The sequence below is a fragment of the Sminthopsis crassicaudata genome, chromosome 1, assembly GCF_048593235.1.
Source record: "Sminthopsis crassicaudata isolate SCR6 chromosome 1, ASM4859323v1, whole genome shotgun sequence".
Classification (NCBI taxonomy): Eukaryota; Metazoa; Chordata; class Mammalia; order Dasyuromorphia; family Dasyuridae; genus Sminthopsis; species Sminthopsis crassicaudata.
Genome location: NC_133617.1, coordinates 626,740,976 through 626,756,234, shown reverse-complemented (window position 1 = coordinate 626,756,234; position 15,259 = coordinate 626,740,976).

Genomic DNA, 15,259 nt, shown 5'->3' with positions numbered 1-15,259 from the left:
CTAATCCTTGACTCACTTTTCCTTTTTTTTTTTTTTTTTTTTGACTCAGTCCACTGGGAATGGTAAGCATCTTTTCCTAATTCCTCTCACCTTTAGTGAATGACTACCAAATCTACGTCTCCACCCTCATTTCTAGTCTAATTTTTGATCGTTTTTGGTTTTGTTCAGTCATTTCAGTCATGGCCAATTCTTCATGACCCCATTTAGGATTTTTATTAGAGTGGTTTACCATTTCCTTCTCCAGCTTATTTTACAATGAGGAAACTGAGGCAGAGTTAAGTGACTTGCCCAGGGTCATACAACTGTGTCTGATCATTAACTCAGAAAGACAAGTCTTACTGATTCCTAGCTCAGTGTTCTACCCTCTGTGCCACCTAGCTGGCCTAGCCACCTAGCTGGCCTTACCATTCTAAGCTACAGAGCCACTATCAGCCATCTACAGGACACTTCTATCTAGATGTCCATTAGCACCTCAAACTCAATGTGGTTTCAAATCAGTTTATTATCTTTCCCCTAAATCAGCTCATTCTTCAAACTTCGCTTTTTCTAACTATATCCCATTACTCCTTTAGCCTCCCATGTTCAAAACCTTCAGTGACCTTATTTTACAGATGAGAAATTGAGAACCAGAGAAATAAAGTGATTTGCTCACGATCACATAGTTAATAAGTAACTCTAGCTTAAGTAGATCCTCTAGCTCCCAAGTACTGTTTTCTTTTAAAGTAAAAAAATCTTCTTCTTGTAGTCACTTTAGAAAAAAAAGTGTTTTTGTAAATAATTTTATGGGGAAATAGGTAGGGAGACTTTATTGCAAAATGAGTAAGGCCTCTGGAGCTACAGATTCAAATTCTAGATTAGCCATTGGATTCTTATTGCCAAATAATCTCTGAGAGTTTTTTTATATGTACCAAAAATAGCCATTTTAATCTTTTTGCCCTCTGATATATAATGGGTTTTTGAAATTTCCTTTTGTTTTGGATGAAGAAAGCTATGTGATTTGGTTTAAAAGATCTTTTTTTGTTGGGTGATCACGAAATTCTCAGAAGTATCATGCATTTTAAGAAGTCAGGTTATAAATTATTTTATTGAGTTAGGAAAAATAATATCAAAGTTCATTTGGAAGAACAAAAGGTCAAGAACTTCAAAGAAACTGGGAGAAAAATAAAAAGGAAATACATTCAAGAGCATCAGACTTTAAACTATATTATAAGATGAAAGCATTACTGAAGTGTAAAAAGGATAATTTCAATTATTTTAAATTAAAATTTTCTTGCATAAATAAAACCTATGTAGCCAAGAATAGAAAGAATGCAGAAAATTTTGGGGAAAACTTTCGTAGATGAACTCTCAGATAGAATGTGATCTAGTTGGAATATTGCTGTAGTGTAAGAAACGATGAACTGATTGATTTAGAAAAACACTGAAAGACTTGAACTTATGAAGGAAGATGCTATTTACCTTCATAGAAACAGATGGTAGGAAGAAATAAAGCATAGTTCCATCTTACATATGTGTATGAATGCATAGGTGTATTTTTATAAATATCAGCATTTATGCCTACTTATCCATGTTTAATTATAGCCTTTCTCAGGATGGCAGTAGGATGGAGGGGAAAAATAAAGTAAAAACTGCACAGCAGAGAATGAAAGAAAACAAATATGGAAACAAAGAAAAACTGAGAAGCTTTGAAAACACTGTGCAGTATTTTCATACAGGTTTTCTTGAAATGAAAATATATGATCTTCTGTGTACCTGGTAGCTTTTTTTCCTTTCTATTTTCATTTGCATTCAAGAAAAATTTGGAGATCAAGGTTTTGCAAAGGTGAGTGTTGAAAACTATCTTTGCAAAAGTGAATGTTGAAAACTCTTTTGGAAAAATAAAATACTATTTTTAAAAAATATATATATATAGTCTGACACTGGAAATTACATTAAAAGAGAATCATTACCATCTGCTTTGCTAATGCATTCTAAGGATCATGACTTGCAGCTAAAACCACGTTCATGTATTATCATCCCACTAGAGAAAGTGAGATCCTTGAGAGCAGAAACTGTCTTGCTTTTCTATTTGTATCCCAGCACATTTAGCACAGTACTTGGCATGTAATAAGTCCTTAATATGTGTACTTTCATTCATTCAGTCAGTCAATTCCATATACAAACCAGAACAAAAACAAAAGAAGTGCTTATGAAACCACAAATCTATGTTAAAAGCAGCTTGGTTTTCCTTCAGAATCTATACAAATTCAACATGTGATTTGTAAAACAATCATGTTTCTCTATGTTTCCTTCTGGATTTCCTTCTGTTCTATACATTTTTGAAAAAGTGCTTTGTTGCCTTTTTCCTTTTTCTTCTTCTTTTCCTTCTTCTTCTTCCCCCTTCCCTCCTCCTCCTCTTCCTCCTCTTCCTCTTCCCCCTTCCTCCTCCTCTTCCTCCTCCTCCTTTTTCTTCTCCTCATCCTCTTCTTCTTCCTCCTTTTTGGTGAAGAGACAATCCTATCATTCATCCACCTTCTCCCTTCAACTCCTCCAAATTTGGAAAAAAAAAAAACCCTCTCTCTATATATATGTAATTGGAAAAATAAACTTCCCACATTGTCCATGTCTAAAAATGTATTTCATTTTTTCATTTTGAATCTATAGGATCAGTCTTTTGGAATGAATCAAGGCTGTTCACTACATAGAATATAGTTCTTTAAATCTTTCAAAGTTGTTTTTATTTGGAATGTTCTTTATATATATATATATATATATATATATATGTATATATATGTATATATATATATATATGTGTGTGTGTGTGTGTGTGTGTGTGTGTGTGTGTATGAATGCATAGGTGTATTTTTATAAATATCAGTATTTATGCCTACTTATCCATGTTTAATTATAGCCTTTCTCAGGATGACAGTTGGATGGAGGGGAAAAATAAAGTAAAAACTGCACAGCAGAGAATGAAAGAAAACAAATATGGAAACAAAGAAAAACTGAGAAGCTTTGAAAACACTGTGCAGTATTTTTATACAGGTTTTCTTGAATTGAAAATATATGATCTTCTATGTACATGGTAGCTTTTTTCCTTTCTATTTTCATTTGCATTCAAGACAAATTTGTATATATATTTGTATACATATATACATATATATACACACACACATACACACACACACACACACACACACACACACACACACACACACACACACACACATATATATATATATATATAGTTATGCTTCCCCTAATCATTTTACTTTGTAACAGCTCACATAGATTCTTCAAGGTTTCTTTAAATCCACTCATTTCATTATTTCTTAGGATACAATAATTAGATCCATTTATCTCTTTACATTGATTTCAAAACCTATTCAGCCACCATCACCATCCCAATTGATGGGCAACTCTTAGTCTTCAGGCCTTTGCTATAACAAAAAAAATGATTTTAAATACTCTTTTAGGGATGGGTCTCTTCTCTTTTTGATTTCCTTGGGACATAAGGATAGTAACATTTTAACTGAGTTAAAGGATATATACAGTTTGGTGAATTTAGAAGCTTTCAGAATGATTGAAGAAATTCACAATTCTATCAGCAGTGTATTAGTATGCAGGTTTTCCCTTATTTCCAGCAAATGTCATTTTCCTGTCCTTTAGTCTTTAAAAATCTAATAGAAATAAAAGGGAGCCTCAAAATTATTTTAATTTGAATTTCTCTAATTGTTTGTGATTTGACAGTATTTTCATATGGCTGTTGATAATTTGTATGTCTTCTTTTGGGAACTTTCTGGTCATATTCTTTTACTATTTATCTATTGGGAATAATTTTTATTGTTATGTATTTAAATATCTTGGATATCAATTCTTTGGGGGAGAAACTTGCCACAAATATTTTTTCTAATCTTTTCCCTTCTAATTTTAACTGCCTTGAGTTTATTTGTATAAAATGTTTTAAGTTTGACTTATTAAAATCACCTCTATTATTATTTGTAATCTGTTTCTTTTTTGTTCATGTATTCTTTCCTATCCATAGTTGTAAAAGATATTTCCGTGTTCTTCTAATATGTCTATGATATGACCTTTCAAAGTTGCCAAATAGCTCTTTGGAGTTTACCTTAGTCTATGGAATCAGATGTTAATCTGTTTTTTAAAATTAATTTTATAATTATAACATTTTTTGACAGTACATATGCATAGGTAATTTTTTATAACATTATCCCTTGCATTTGCTTATCACAGCCCTACCTTTTTAGTATCCCTTCCCCACTTTAAAGTTCCTCCCCTTATTTTACCCCTTTTCCTCACAATTTCTGTTTTCCCTTCCCCTTTGCTTACTCCTTCCCTCCCACTTTTCAATGAAGTGGAAGAAGTTTCACCATAAATCGAATATGTCTATTGATACACACTATGTTCATCTCCCTCCTTTCTTTCTCTCAGATATAATAGGTTACCTTTGCCTCTTCATGAGATGTAGTACCACACTTTACCCTTTTTTATGATATAATTTCCTTTCCACCTCTAGTTTCTAGGACAAATTATACATATGTTCTTTACATATCTTTATGGCAGAAATATAGTTCTCAAGATTTCTTTTCACCTTTTTTAGAAATCTCTTGAGTTCTGTATTTAAAGACCAAACATTTTGTGTAAATCTGTTTTTTTCATTAAGAATAGATGGAATTCATTTATTTCAATAAATGTCCATCTTCTTCCCTGGAAAACGATGCTCATTTTTGCTGGGTAAGTTATTCTTGGCTGCATATCAAGTTCCTTAGCCTTTTGGAATATCATATTCCAGGCCCTTCGTTCCTTTAATGTGGATGCTGCTATTGTGGCTCCTCCATATCTGAATTGTTTTTTTCTTGAGAGCCTTTTTGATGTCCTCTATGAGATTCTTGTATATTGAGGAGCAGATCATATCCCCCTTAGGGGATTCCTCTGGAGACAGTCTGCTTTTAATCTCCTCAGGGTTTGAAGTCTGCTCTCTATCCAATAGAGAAGCTGTCAATGGTTAGAGCCCTTTTAAATTTTTTGTTCATTTTGTCAGAGTGGGAATCTAAGAAAACAAATTGACAAGAGAAACAATTGGTCTGTTTCTGGGGGGAGATGGGGCTGGATAGTGTTACTGGGCTTCCTCTACAGACTGCGGGAGACAGCAGTGAGGCACTAACAGGACAGCAATGGCTGCTTGCTGGGTCTGCGCTCTGAGGCTCTAAGAAAGGACTGAGTCACTCCGGGTGAGGGTGGGGGTGACTAGTCCAGAGAGATGCTAGCTTTTGGGAGTTTTATTCTTTACCTACAGTGTTTACACCTTCTCTGCTGATCCTGGCTTGCTGCTTAGATGGAATATCCACACTGGGGTAAAGGTCCTTCCACAGAAACGGCAGAGATCGCATCCCTCCCTCCTCGGTCTGAGCAGTGTGAACTGCCTGCCTCACTCTGGCTGTTTGCCCTCAGTCTGCGTCCAGTCTGTTCATCCCCTCCCCCAAGCAAACACAGACCTTCTCTGGTGAATTTCAAGGATGTCTTCTGTTGGTGATTATTTGTGGGTTTCTTTTCTGGTCAAGCATTAATTCTGAGGCTTGTCATGAAGTAAATTCTGAGAGAAAACGCAGAGCTCAAGCAGCTGTCTTCCTCCACGCCGCCATCTTGGCTGGAAGCATGACATGTTAATCTAAACCTGTTTTCTGCTAGACTGTTTTCCATTTTTCCCAGCTATCTTTATTAAATAGAGGTCTTATCCCAATTACTTTTTTTGTTCAGTCATTTTCAGTTATATTCAACTCTTTTTGACCTCATTTGGAGTTTTCTTTGTATAACTACTGGAGTGGTCTGCTATTTCCTTCTCCAGATCATTTGAAAAAGGAGGAAACTGAGTTAAAGGACAAGCCAACAGTATTATCTCTATTTTCTCTTCCGAAACCTCAGCTACTGAAGACCTGGAAAAAGAAAAAAAAATCTAGTTGTGACCAAAAAGAGAACCTTAACACAATAATGCAAAAAATAATACTAGAGATACTAGCTGGGGCAGAGCCAAAATGGTAGAGAGGACACACATCTTTTTCTAAGCTCTTCTCACAACACTCAGACTAGCTAGCAAATCCATCCTCTGGATTATTACTGGACTGACAAAACCCACAAATATCGGGAGTGTAACAAATTACCAGATAATTTTGAAGATCTCCAGAAAATGTCTATTTCAATCAGGCACAGAGGGAGGCTGACCAAGCACAAGCACACTGAGCACAGACACTGAGGGTAGACAGCACATAATGCAGGGTGGTATGGGCTCCACATGCTGGAGAATCTATAGGAAAGAATCTACAGCAGTGTTGGCTGATCAGCAGAGAAGTTATAAAACATCCAACACAAACACAAAAGGTAAATAATGAACCCCCAAACACCAGAATTTCATGGATCCTGGCCATGCACGGAAAGTCAGTCAGCATTGACTCAGTGCAGCCATTGCTGCTTGTAAAGGAAGCTTGGACAATCTCTTTCTTGTCCTAAAAGCAGACTTCAACTTTAAAAAAAAATGAACAAAAAAGAACTCTGACCATAGATAGTTTTTATGGTGAAAGAGAAGAATAGATTTCAAACTCTGAAGTCACTAAAAGGAAATTGTCTCCAGATGAAGCTCCAAGGGGTAATATAAATCAGTCCTCACCTCATAAAGCTCTCTTGGAAGAAATTAAAAAGGATCTTAAAGGAGAGCAAGAAGAAAAATGGGGAAAAGAAATGAGAACTTTGCAAGATTGTTTGGAAAAGGAAACACAGAGATTATCTGAAAATAAAAAAAAAAAAACTCCTTACAAAATAGATTTAGTGAAACAAAAAAAGCATATAACACCTTACAAAATAGATTTGACTATTGGAAAATGGAAATAGAAAAAGAAAACAACTCCCTGAAAAACAGAATTTGTGAAATGGGGAAAAAAAGTTATTGAACAAAACAACACATCTAAAAATTTAATTGGCCAAATACAAAAAGAATTTTAAAAGGCAAATTAAGAAAATAATTCAGTAAAAATCAGAACTGAACAAATGGATATGAATGACTCACTGAGATATAAGGAATCAGTCAAACAAAATTTTAAAAACTGAAAAAAGTAGAAGAAAATGTAAAATACCTACTTGGGAAAACAACTGATGTGGAAAATAGATCTAGGAGAGACAATCTAAGGATTATTGGATTTCCTGAAAACCATAATGAAAAAAAGAACCTAGACATTATTTTACAAGATCAAAGAGAAGTGTTCCAATGTCTTAGAATTAGAAGGTAAAATAGTCATTGAAAGAATTCACCAATAACCTCCTGCAAGAGAATCTAAACCAAGAAATATCGTGGCTAATTTTCAGAACTATTGGGCCAAGGAAAAAATATTACAAACAGCCAGAAAGAAACCATTCAAATACTAAGAAGCCACATTAAGAATTACCCAGGACCCAGCACCTTCCACCTTAAAGAGTAGAAGGGCCTGGAATCTGATATTCTGAAAGGAAAAGGAATTTGGAATGCAGCCAAGAATAAACTACCCCTCTAAACTGAGTATTTTCTTTTCTTTCTTTTTTTTTTTTAATTATAGCTTTTTATTTACAAGATATATACATGGGTAATTTTATAGCACTGACAATTGCCAAGCCTTTTGTTCCAATTTTTCCCCCTCCTTCCCCGCACCCCCCTCCCCCAGATGGCAGGTTGACCAATACATCAATACATGTTACATATGTTAAAGTATAAATTAAATACTATATATATATATATATATATATATATATATGTGTGTGTGTGTGTGTGTGTGTGTGTGTCCAAACAGCTATTTTGTTGTACAAAAAGAATTGGACTTTGAAAGTACAATTAGCCTGTGAAAGAAATAAAAAATGCAGGCAGACAAAAATAGGGGTATTAGGAATTCTATGTAGTGGTTCATAGTCATATCCCATATCTATGCCCATCACTGGGCATAATTGGTTCAGTTCATTGCTTGAGCATTTTCTTTCAAGGAAGAGGATGGACATTTAATGAAACAGGTGAATTTCATGTATTTCTAATGAAAAGACCAGAGCTAAACAAAAAAAAAAATTGATCTCCAAATACGGAACTCAAGAGAAGCATAAAAAGGTAAAAAGAAAAGAACTCTTGACAACTATATCTCTGTTATGGGTATACATAAAGAGTGCATGTATAATTTGATTTTACTATTATAACATTTTTAAAAATGAGGTGGAAAGGGGATTGTACTGGAAAAAGGGAAAGGGGGAGGTAAAATGAGGGAAATTACATCTCATGAAGAGGCAAAAAAAATAAACCTATTGTAATTGAAGGAAAGAAGGGAAGGGGATGAACATTTTGTGAATTTATTCTCATCAGACATATTTGGTTTCACAGAGAAACTTCTCTCACCTTATAAGGAAGTTGGAGGGGAGGAAAAGGAAAGGGGGAGGCTAATAGAAGGGAAAAGAGAAATAGTAGGGGAAAGATGTAAGAAAGGAGGAGGGGCTATAAAGGGGGAGAGCTCCTTGAGGCAAATGGAGCTCATAAGCAAAATACTGGAGAGGAAGAAAAGGGAGAAAGGAAAGAGAAAAGCCTAATTGGGGTAAATAAGATGGTGGGAAATACAGAATTAGTCGTTTTAACTGTGAATGTGAATTGGGTGAATTCTCCCATAAAATGGAAGTAGATAGCAGACTGGATTTAAAGCCAGAACCCTACAATATATTGTTTATAAGAAACACATTTAAAGCAGAGTGTTATATACAGAATAAACTAAAAAGCTGGAGCAGAATCTATTATGCTTCAGGCAAAGTAAAAAAAAAAAAAAAAAAAAAAAAAAAAGCAGGGGTAGCCATCATGACCTCAGCTCAAACAAAAGCAAAAATAGAACTAATTAAAAGAAGGAAATCTTAACTTGCTAAAGGATACCATAGATAATGAAATATCAATAATAAAAATATAAGCACCAAGTGGCATAGCATCTAAATTTCTAAAGAAGTTAAGAGAGCTGTAAGATGAAATAAATATAGCAAAACTATAATAGTGGGGGATCTCAACCTTGCTCTCTCAGAACTAGGTAAATTGAACCACAAAATAAATAAGAAAGAAGTTAAAGAGGTAAATAGAATATTAGAAAAGTTAGATATGATAGGTTTTTGGAAAAAAATTGAAAGGTAATAGAAAGGAGTACATTTTTTCTTGGCACTTCATGGAACCTATACAAAAATAGATCATATATTAAGGCATAAAGACCTCAAAATCAAATGCACAAAGACAGAAATAGTAAATGCATTTTTTTTCAGATCACAATGCAATAAAAATTACATTCAATAAAAGGCCAGGGGAAAATAGACTAAAAATCAGTTGGGAACTGATAAACTCATTCTAAAGAATGGATGGGTGAAACAGCAAATCATAGACACAATAATTTCATACAAGAGAATGACAATGAGACAACATACCAGAATTTGTGAGATGCAGCCAAAGCAGTTATTAGGGGAAATTTTGTTTCTCTAGATGCATACTTGTATAAAATAGAGAAAGAGAAGATCAATGAATTAGACTTGCAACTAAAAAAAGCTAGGGAAAAAAATTAAAATACCCCAGTTAAATACTAAAGTTTAAATTAATAAAATTGAAAATTTTTTAAAAAAACTATTTAATTAATAAATAAAACTAAGAGTTGATTTTATGAAAAAACTAACAAAGTAGATAAATCTTAGTTAATTTGATTAGAAAAAGGAAGAGGAAAATCAAATTGTTAGTTTCAAAAATGAAAAAGGAAAACTTTCCACCAATGAAGAGGAAATTAGAGCAATAAGGAGCACTTATTTTATCCAACTTTATGCCAATAAATTTGATAACTTAAGTGAAATGAAGGAATACTTACAAAAATATAGACTGCTCAGAGTAGCAGAAGAGGAAATAAATTACTTAAATAGTCCCATTTTAGAAAAATAAATAGAACAAACTATTAATCAACTCCCTAAAGAAAAAAATCCCAGGACCAGATGGATTTACATGTGCATGCTACCAAACTTTTAAAGAACAATTAACTCCAATGCTATACAAAGTATTTGAAAAAATAGGGAAAGAAGGACTCCTACCAAATTCCTTTTATGACATAGACATGGTATTGATCCAGGTAGGATGAAAACAGAGAAATAAAATTATAGAACAATTTCTCTAATGAATATAGATGCAAAAATCTTAAAGAAAATATTAGCAAAAAGATTACAGAAAGTCATCTCTAGGATAATACAGCATGACCAAGTAGAATTTATACTAGGAATGCAGGGCTGGTTCAATATCAGGAAAACTATTAGCATAATTGACTATATCAATAACCAAACTAATAAAAACCATGATTATCTCAATAGATGCAGAAAAAGCACTTCATAAAATCCAACACCTTAGAAGAACCAGCTACACCCAGAGAGAGGACCGTGGGAACTAAGTGTAGTTCACAACATAGCATTCTCATTCTTTTTGTTGTTGTTTGCTTACATTTCATTTTCTTCTTCATTTTCTTTTCTGGTTTGATTTGACTTTTCTTGTACAGCAAGATAATAGTATAAATATGTATATACATGTTGGATTTAGCATATATTTCTACCATGTTTAATATATATTGGACTACTTGCCACCTAAGGGAGAGGAGTGGAAGAAGGAGGGTAACAACTAGAACACAAGTTTTGCAAGGGCTGATGTTGCAGAATTACCCATGCATATGTTTTGAAAAATAAACCTCATTATCAATGAACATCATGATTATTGTTTTTTTCCCTTTTCCTGCATGATTTTGCTTTTCAAAGTCCCATCATACTGAGCTCTATCTACTCCAATCTTTTTTCTGGATACCCAGTTACTAATGTCAACCTTACATACATAGTTTACATTTCAATGTATAGAATAAAAACAGTTTTCAAATGTCCTTATTGAGTTCCTTGAAATTAATCTTTGTCAGGGGACAGCTAGGTGGCTCAGTGGTTAGAGCACCAGCCTTGAATTCAGGAGGACCTGAGTTCAAATCTGGTCTCAGACACATAACCCTTCCTATCTGTGTGACCCTGGGCAAGTCACTTAACCCCAGCCTCAGAGAGGGGGAAAAAAAAAAAAAAGAAATTAATCTTTGATGGTGGCTCCCATACATTAAATTGAGTTCAGGTTAGTTTCTGACAAAATCCTGAAAATCTAGCAGTATATTGAATGTCCATTTTTTCATTCAATATTATACTTAATTTTGCTGTATATATTTTCAGCTTAACCCTAGTCCTTTTGACTGTGAGTATATAGTATTCCAGGATCCAGGATCTTTTATTGTAGCCATTGACAAGTGCTGTGAAATTCTAATTGTAGCTCCAGCATATTTGAATTTGCTATTGTTTACTGCTTGTAAAAATTTCTCTTTGAGTGGGATCGGGTGGAGATTTCTCAAGTCTGAGTCTAGGTCTAAGTCACATATGCCTAGCTGAGCCTTGGGTTTCAGGAAGTCACATGATCCCTATTCCCAGACCTTGAACCCTGGAATGCAGGAAGTTAGTGAAGTTGCAGAAAATGTTGTAGACAACATTGGTGACCATTGGTCAAGGATGGTTATGTCCTTTTAGTTTATTCAATGAAAAGGCTTGGGTCTTTTGCTTTTAAGCCCTGGACAAGCTGGAAGCTGGCCAGGTTCAGGAGCATATGGTGGGAGTTGGGATGGCTCCCAGGTGTGCTTGTCCTCTCCTTGCAGGGATTGCTTTTTCTTTGTACCTGAAGATGTCTCTGATTAGTTAATTTGGGGAATTTGATTTTACTTTTTTTTTTTCCCCCTGAGGCTGGGGTTAAGTGACTTGCCCAGGGTCACACAGCTAGGAAGTGTTAAGTGTCTGAGACCAGATTTGAACTCGGGTCCTCCTGAATTCAGGGCTGGTGCTCTATCCACTGCACCACCTAACTGCCTCCTTGATTTTACTATTATAATACAAAAAAACAAGGTGGAAAGGGGATAGAATGTATTTTTACATTTTTTTAAATAAATGTAAAAAGTAAGAAAGGTTGTTTTGTATTTCAAGCATATGATTGAAATGATTCAGCTGAGGATAACAATCAAAAACTCTTTGGGAACCAGATGTTGCCTGAAAGCCCCTATCTCTTGGCACAACTCAAATAAATACACAAACATACAACTTGGCTGAAGGAAAGGCTCAGAGAAGGTCACTGTGGTCTTGGTGACCATCTCAGAAGGATCTGCCCTACTGATCCAAAACGAATTTGAACCATCTGTTCCTGGAAGAGGCTGGTAGCTTAGAAACCTTAGGGGGAAGTCAAATGATTAGATTTTGTCTTTTTTTTCTCTCTTCAAATTAAAAAGGGGAATTCTAAGGACTGTCTCATTCTTCATTCCAAGTATTGCAGTCCCTGTGGTTAAGGATAACTGTGGCCCCCTGGAACCAAATATTTCTTCCTGAGGGAACCAAAGCATCCCTTCTCAGCTTCCCATACCCTTGTTGTTCTGCCTAGGTTTTATACTTTATTTCCAACGCCCAGTTTCCAGGACTATGTTAATATGAGTCCAGTGTCTAGAATGAGGAAGGTTCCAGGATAGGATATTTCTGGGATCTTGTTTTGAATTCTGGTGATCACATTTTGGGAACACCAAAGGGGGTTAAAACATATCTGGGCCAGGACTACCAAGGTGATGAGGAGATTAGAAACTGTACCAGAAGGGATCAATTGAAGGAATTGGGAATGTTTAGTTTGGAGATATCTATTTTCAAATATTAGAAAATATGGCATAAGGAAGAGAGATTCAATTTGTTTGCTGGGTTCAGAAGACCAAACTAAAAACAATGGGCAGAATTTCAACTAGGTGTAAGGGGAAGTTTCCTAATAATTAAAACTGTCCCAAAGTTGAGTGACTGGCTTTTGGAAGCAATGAGTTTCTCATTCCTGGAGATCTTCAAAAAGGGGGCCTTGATGACCATATTGGAAAATTGTTTTAAAGAAGATTCTAGTCCAAGTACAGGATGGATTAGAATTTTGAGTTCCCTTCTGACTCTGAGGTTATAGGACACATGTCTCTCCTGAGTTTTCATAATTACCCCTCTGCTTCCCCCCTTTTGTTTTACTTTCTGGGGGGGGGGGGAAAGAAACAGAATTGCATTTAAGCTAGTTAAGCTCAGATTATTGAGATAATAATTGCTCACTTAAATAGCATTTGAAAGTTTACAAAGCAGTTATACAGTATTATTATTTCCATTTTGCAGATAAGGAAACTGAAGGTCAGAAAAGACTTGCTCACAGGTCATATGGATCCTAAATATTAAAGTGGACACTAATATAGAGCCTTTGATTCCATGCAGACACTTTGAGAAGGGAGCTGCCAGCACTTGCACTAGATTTGCAAGAATAGGTCCTGGTTTAAAATCCCATTTCCCCCTCACCCCCCATTTATTCCACATGTGACCTTGAGCAGGTCAAACACCTCAAATTTCCTCATTTATAAAATGAGCAGGGCAGCTAGGTGAAGCAGTAGAGTACCAGATCTGGAGGCAGGAAGACCTGAATTCAAATATGGCCTCAGTCATTAACTGTGTGATCCTGGTTAGGTCACTAAACCCTGTTTGTCTAGTTTCTTCATTTGTAAAATAATTGGAGAAGAGTATGGAAATCATTCCAGTATCTGATGGATTCGGGGTAGCAATTCCTATAATTATGTGACAAATTCACGGTGGCCATTCTCTTTGGCAAAAGGCAGGTTTAATTAGGGGAAGAGGTTACAGACAAAAATAAAGTAAAATAGGCACCAGGAGTGGCAAATATGAAATAAAGTTGGAGAGCGCATAGTTAACTAGTTCCCTGGGGGAACTCACAATTAATTATCCAAGAGAAAGGAAATACTCCATGCAGTGGGAGTAAGCCATTGACTAGCAGGTTAAATCCATAGAAGTTTGACAGGATAAGGAGAAAGTGGGATTAGTCCTGAAAAGAATTTATCAAAGATCTTCATCATAACCAGATCTTTCTTAGGAGAAATATAGCCTTAGGATATCCCAGGTGTAAAGTCAAGAACTCAAGAGGGAGGGTCAAAGAGCTAGATGGAATGCACCTGGCCACCCCCAGTCTTGTCTAAAAGTATGCTAGTCATTATCTCAAAAGTTGTTTGGTGGCAAAAGACTTATCAAAAGAGGCTTGAAGGATAACCAAAGGAGTTCCATCATCACAGTCACTCTATTCAAACAGGATATTGTTATTGGAATTGGTTATATCTAATAATAGCCAGATGGGCTTCTTTCTGACAGGGGAAGATAGTTCACATCAGTATCTTTGCCAAGAGAACCCCAAATGGGGTTGTGAAGAGTTGGACAATGACTGTACAACAGTTAATCATGTTTAGCATGGGTAGTAATCTCTAGGAAAGATCAAACAATCAAAAGGGTTAGACCTTTGAATTCCCTTCCAGCGCTCCATCTGTGATCAGGTGCTCTATTCAAGAGCATCTAGACTGAGCCTTCTTTCCAGCCCCTGAGCTGTTCACTTTAGGTAACCTTAGAAAGGAGATGGTAGATTTGGCTCTTTACAAGTTGAATGGCTACCACTTATTTTCATGAGGTCTCACCTGGTTAAATTAAAGCAGAATTGTCCCTTGTTCTAAAAAGTAAAAAGCAAGTTTCTGGTTTGGTGTCAACCATCAAAAAAAAAAAAAAAAAAAAAGTCACAGCCAAGAAAAACACTTCAAACTCATCTTTGTGAGCTCCTTGGCCTAAGTCAGAATCCCTGGAGATATCAGCCAATGCTGAACATAGTGAATGGCACACACTTCACAGACTCTGTGTATGTGTGTTTGTGTGTCCAAAAAGTGCACAAACACATTGTGTGTGTATGAGCTTTTATGCTCTATAGAAAAAATGGAATATTTTTTCTATTCTAGAAATAGAAAAAAATTTCTACACAGAAGAGAATTTTCACAGGCAAATGTCCCACACTACAAAAAGTTTCTTACAAGTAATGTTCTCCTTGTTTCCATTTCTTTTTTGGAGGCAGAGTTAAGGGACTTGGTCAGGGTCACACAGTATCAAAAGCCAGTGGGTCCTCCTAACTGCAAAGCCAGTTGTTCTATCTACTTTGCCATCTACCAGCCTCTTGTTTCCCTTTCTTAAAATAATGATAAAAATAAAATAATACAAAATAAGCACACTTGAAAAAATATGTGCATTAACTCAGGCAATAGGATAACATTTGTACTCTTTGGTTTACATGAATGGGCTGCAAGGAAGCATCATGTGTTCA